Genomic DNA, 5957 nt, shown 5'->3' with positions numbered 1-5957 from the left:
TCCCGAGTCGTCCTGCCATTCTTCTTCATCTTCTGCTTGACAATTGTCCAAAATTTTTCGATAGGGCGGAATTGAGGACAGTTGAGTGGGTTGATGTCCTTTTCAACAAAATCCACCCGTTGGCCCAATACCACTGTAGTACCTCCTAACTGTAGTGGCAGCATGTCAAATCTGGCGAAAACTTTACTGGTCTTTTGTGAAATCTATTGTACGAAAAAAAAGCATTTTTAAGGCACTCCTCCTTGTACATCTCGGAGTCCATGGTCTTGTTTTTCACAAAAACCAGGATTTTTCGTCCGCAGCTGCAAATACCTTGCCAGATCAAACACTTTCTTGCCAACTTATCGGCAAAAGCGAATTTGAACTTGGCGGGGACATCACCCCGACCAGTGCAGTGCACCACTGCAGTGGCTTTATAAAATTTTTGGCCAGGAAGCTGCCCAAAATCCATCTTCGCGTACGTTTCGTCATCCATGAGGATTAGACTGCCCCAAATGACCCGACTTTTGAAAAAGTTATACGCTGCAGGCTAAAATTGGTCCTGGGCCTAGTACAAGATCTCATGCCAAATTTGGGCCAGATCGGACCACGGGAAGGGGTCGCTCAACGAGCCTGAAGTTTGTATGGGATTTTGAGACATTTTGTTCGAGAGGAACATGAAAAACCAGTTTTTCGTCAATAACTTTTGTCTCCCTCGACCGATTTCTTTCAAAAACAGGTTTTCTTAAAGCCTAAACTATGACAAATATTTCATCTGAAGGTTGCATTTCAATTAAAGTTAAGATAAAAAAGTTATTAAGCTTCAAAAATTGATTAACTTTTTTAAGGGTGATATTCATCACTTTTTTAATGAGGCGAATAAAGTCCGACCAGAACACTCAATGTGAAATGCATGCCGTTTCGTCAAATATTGACCGATTTTAACCATTGTTGTTGCGCTCGATTGCACTTTTTAATGTTTTTTCTGATATTTGAATTTGGATGATATTCACTTGATAGTTCGGAAAGAAGTAAGGGCGGAAAAATGCTTGACAATTTAAATAAATTGCATAACCACAGGGGCTTAGGAACATGACTGGACGATTTGTGATGCCAATAAAAAGATAAATTTAAATTAAAAGATGTTTAGAGTGTTTTTTATTACAAAAAATAATGAGATTGACACGTGAAGTTATTCAAAATCTTTTTTTTATTCATAGAGTAATTAATAAAGTTCAAATTATACACAACATCGTAGCAATTGCTTCTTTTCGAAGCATGCACGGTAACAGAGTTTTCAAATAAATTTCTTTGAAACTTAATGCGTACATTAAAAAAAAGAAATTTCAAACATAAACACAATTCACTTTAAACCGAATAAAACACTTTGTTGGAATCAATTATCAATATTAACCTTCATTGTGTATCAAAAGAAAGCTACAGCTAATATAATAAAAACGTGAGAAAAATATAAAAGAACCTTTTTCGAAAAATTATCATTTCATTGGCATCATAAAGCGTTGGTCCATGTGTTTTTCGATATAAAAATATGTTGGCGGTTGGTTCTGAGAATAACAACAATTCTGAATAGATTTTTTGAGAAAAAAAAAAGATTCTGAGTTAGGTAGAAAAGATGAAACATAAACCCCACCCAAAGGCGGATATATGTACAATAGACTGCCCCAAATTTGTGTGGAAAATTTAAAACCTGAGCAATATTATGCGCTTTAGGTTAAAATTGATTCTAGTCCTAGTACAAGATCTCATGCCAAATTCGGGACAGATCCAATTACGGCAAGGGGTCGCTCAACGAAACTGAAGTTTGTATGGCATATTGCTCGGAAGAAACATGAAAAACCTGTTTTTCATCAATAACTTTGGTTTCCATTGGCCGATTTCTTTCAAAAACGGTTTTTCTTAAAGGATGGTATTTATCACTGTTGATGAGTTGGGCCGGTCGAACATATTGACGCCTCATTAACAGTAATGAATACCACCGTAGAAAGTTAGCCTATTTTTGAAGCCTCATAACTTTTTTTTTCTAAACTCTTATCGAAATGCAGTCTTCGGATGAAAATTTTTTCATAATTTAGGCTTTAAGAAAAATTATTTTTGGAAGAAATCGACCGACGGGAACCAAAGTTATTGATGAAAAACTGTTTTTTTTTTATTGACATCACAAATCGTCCAGTCATGTTCCTAAGCCCCTGTGGTTATGCAATTTATTTAAATTGTCAAGCATTTTTCCGCCCTTACTTCTTTCCGAACTATCAAGTGAATATCATCCAAACTCAAATATTAGAAAAACATTAAAAAGTGCAATCGAGCGCAACAACAATGATTAAAATCGGTCATTATTTGACGAAACGGCATGCCTTTCACATTGAGTGTTCTGGTAGGACTTTATTCGCCTCATTAAAAAAGTGGTGAATATCATCCTTAAAAAAGTTAACCAATTTTTGAAACTTAATAACTTTTTTATCTTAACTTTAATTGAAATGCAACCTTCATATGAAATATTTGTCATAGTTTAGGCTTTAAGAAAACCTGTTTTTGAAAGAAATCGGTCGAGGGAGACAGAAGTTATTGACGAAAAACTGGTTTTTCATGTTCCTCTCGAACAAAATGTCTCAAAATCCCATACAAACTTCAGGCCCGTTGAGCGACCCCTTCCCGTGGTCCGATCTGGCCCAAATTTGGCATGAGATCTTGTACTAGTCCCAGGACCAATTTTAGCCTGCAGCGTATAACATTTTACAGGTTTTAAATTTCCCATACAAATTTGGGGCAGTCTAATGAGGATGCATCCGTCGTACTTCGTTGGAATCTTGTTGTATAACTTCCGGGCACGTCCTTTGGCTACTAAATTATGCTTCAATGTACGGTTTGGTTGCTTACTGGCCCGATAGGATCGTATTCCTTCGCGGAGATTAATCCTTCTGACGGTGTACCGGTCGACGTTGAATTTCTTGGCGATGTCGTAGTCCGACTACCCTGTGTTTGCCTTGATCGTTCTCAACACCTTCAACTGCAGTTTCTGATTCTTAGGTCCACTATAACGCTTGGTATGAATCTGCCAATCGATAGTATGCATCCCACGGAAACGTTTGAGAGCGCTGCACACGGTTGATTTGAGCATTTTTAACGATTACGATTTTTCGATTTTTTTAACCCGGCCACGTCGGTTTTTAACGTGAGTGTCCAAAATTTATTTTCGTCTCGCGGCTTCCATCACGTGTAACTTTTTCGGAACAAAACGAATCGAAATGAAATTTTCAGCACTTATAGAGGAAACATTTCCAAACAAAGTACTGTCAAAACATTCACAGATCCAACAACCAGGAGGGCAATGGTATAATAAACAGTGCGTCCAGATTTGTAGTGATCCATGCTTTACTTAATTTTAACAAAAATATTCATAGTTTATTGAAAAATATTCAATTTCCCAGTATAAAGCTCAAACTCCGTTTTAGCAATTTTTGAAAAAAATAACAAACTTTAAAAAAAACTATAATTCATTTTTTTTAACTTTCCGCCTATAATCTTTAACAAAATAGCATTTTATTAATTTTTCCCCACTTTTTTTGATTTTGAACCACTGTGTGGCGTTAGGCGGCGGAGTAAGATTCGGGACAACACTTTATAGGCGGCATTGAGGAAAGTGATCGCTCGGTAGTTTTCACAGTCCAATTTGTCGCCCTTCTTGTAGATGGGGCATATATTACCCCCTCCTTCCACTCCTCCGGTAGCTGTTCTGTGTCTCAGATCCGGACCATCAACCGGTGCAAATAGGTAATCGGCCAACTTGTCCGGGTCCATTTTGATAAGTTCAGCTGTGATGCCATCCTTTCCAGCCGATTTGTTGCTAAATATTCAGCTGACGAATGGCTTCCTTAAATTTACTCATCGTTGGGGGTGGCTCCTCTACGTCGTTGGCCACGCCGGCGATGTACCTTCCCCACCGTCTAGATCTCCTGCATGTGCGTCGTTCAGGTGTTCATCGAAGCCTTTGCGGGATGCGTTGAGTTTCTGATAGAACTTTCGTGTTTCTTGGGAACGATGAAACTGCTCCAGCTTCTCGAGCTCCTCCTCCTCCAGGCGGCGCTTTTCTCCTGGAAAACTCGGACTCGCTGCCTTTTCCGCTGTCGGTGATTTTCCACGTTCCGACGGGTGCTCTTTGCACTACTGCAGCCCGCGCTGCGTTTTCTTCGTCCATCACCCTCCTACACTCCTCGCCGAACCAGTCGTTTCGTCGTGCCCGATGACGTTCTCTGCAGCGCTGCTGATGGCTGCCTTGATGTTATCTCAACAGTCCTCAAGAGAGGCTTCGCCCAGCTTGCCTTCTACCGGCAGCGCTGCTTCGAGCGTTTGCGCGTAGCCTGCTGCGACCTCAGGTTGCTTCAGTCGTGCGATATTTAATCGAGGCGGGCGTCGATTTCGTATGTTGTTCACTACGAAGAGTTTTAGGCGCGTCTTTACCATCACCAGATAGTGGTCTGACTCGATGTTGGCGCCTCGACATGATCTGACGTCGATGATGTCCGAGAAGTGCCGGCTGTCTATCAAAACGTGGTCGATCTGTCTTTGCGTTTGGTACGAAGATCTCCAGGTGTACTTGTGTGGGGGGCGGTGCTCGAAAAAGGTACTACGTACGGTCATTCGTTTGAAGGCGTCGAAATCTATGAGTCTTAGGCTAGTTTTGTTTGTCAGCTGATGCGCGCTGAAAATCCCCGCTGACGATCTTGATATCATGTTTTGGGCAGCGGTCGTATTCACGTTCCAGCTGCGCTAAGAATTCGTCTTTGTCGTCACCAGTACTTCCGAGGTGAGGGCTGTGAACCAAGGTTGCCAACCTTGGCCAACCAATTGTGTGTTTTTGAGAAAAATAATTCTGACTTTCTGTGATTTTACCCAAAAATCCTAAAAAATCTAAATTTGATACTGTCCAAAAAATTATATTTTCGGAAATTCATTCAAAATTTAAAAATTCTGTGAAATCTGTGAATATTTTAAAATTCTGTGTTCTTTGACACAGATTCTGTGATGAAAATTTGCGCAAAAATTTGTGAAATTACAGATTATTCTGTGATTTCGGCATCCTTGCTGTGAACGTTGATGATGCTGACGTTGAAGAATCAGCTCTTGATTCTTAACCGCCACATTCTTGGGTTGATTGACCACCACCCGATCACGCGCTTCGTCATCTTCCTCATCACTATAAAGCTGTGTGTGTTGCCGCAGCTCTGGCAGATGGCATGGCAAAATTTATACCTTACCCATCAAGAAGTTGTATACCTTTTCAAACAAAACCATAAAAAATGTTTAAAAAAAATTTTCTTTTTTTTCCACTGGTTTCTTGTGATTTGAACTATTGGTTTTGAGATTTTTTGATTTGAGAACGGATAAAAATCACTTTTGAGCGGTACAAGCGCGTGGAATGTGTAAGTGATTTTCCAAAACGGTGTTGTTAAAACCAGTACTGGACTCCTATAAACGTAAAACGTCGTTGCAGATATTTATTAGACCGCTTTAAATTCGATTTAAAAATCGATTTCGTCTTTGTTTAGAATTTGATGATTTGGGGTAACATTGATCGATCACTATGTATTTTGAAGGTTATAACGAGTTTTCGTGATCATAAAGGATACAAAACACATTCATGATATTTACAAATGCTAGTAATTGATAAAATAAGGAAGTTCGTGTGTTGAGGCCGAACAACAATTAAAATCAAAAGATGGACAATGATGCTGCATAAATTAAGGGGCTAAATTGTTTAACATTACATACTTATAAAATTTTAACTACAAAAACAAATGAAAATTTGCCTTCATTCAATTCTCTAGGCCCTCGCACTATTTCTCTTTATTTTTTTCCTTCAAACTTCACCATTTGATAGGGTTTCTAGCCTTTTGTCCTAGACTGGCTTACTCTTGGAAAACGTCCCTATTATTGAATATCAAAAGTTAACCTCAAAA

Source organism: Uranotaenia lowii, chromosome 3, assembly GCF_029784155.1.
Source record: "Uranotaenia lowii strain MFRU-FL chromosome 3, ASM2978415v1, whole genome shotgun sequence".
In the NCBI taxonomy this organism is placed as follows: Eukaryota; Metazoa; Arthropoda; class Insecta; order Diptera; family Culicidae; genus Uranotaenia; species Uranotaenia lowii.
This window is presented reverse-complemented; position numbering follows the sequence as displayed.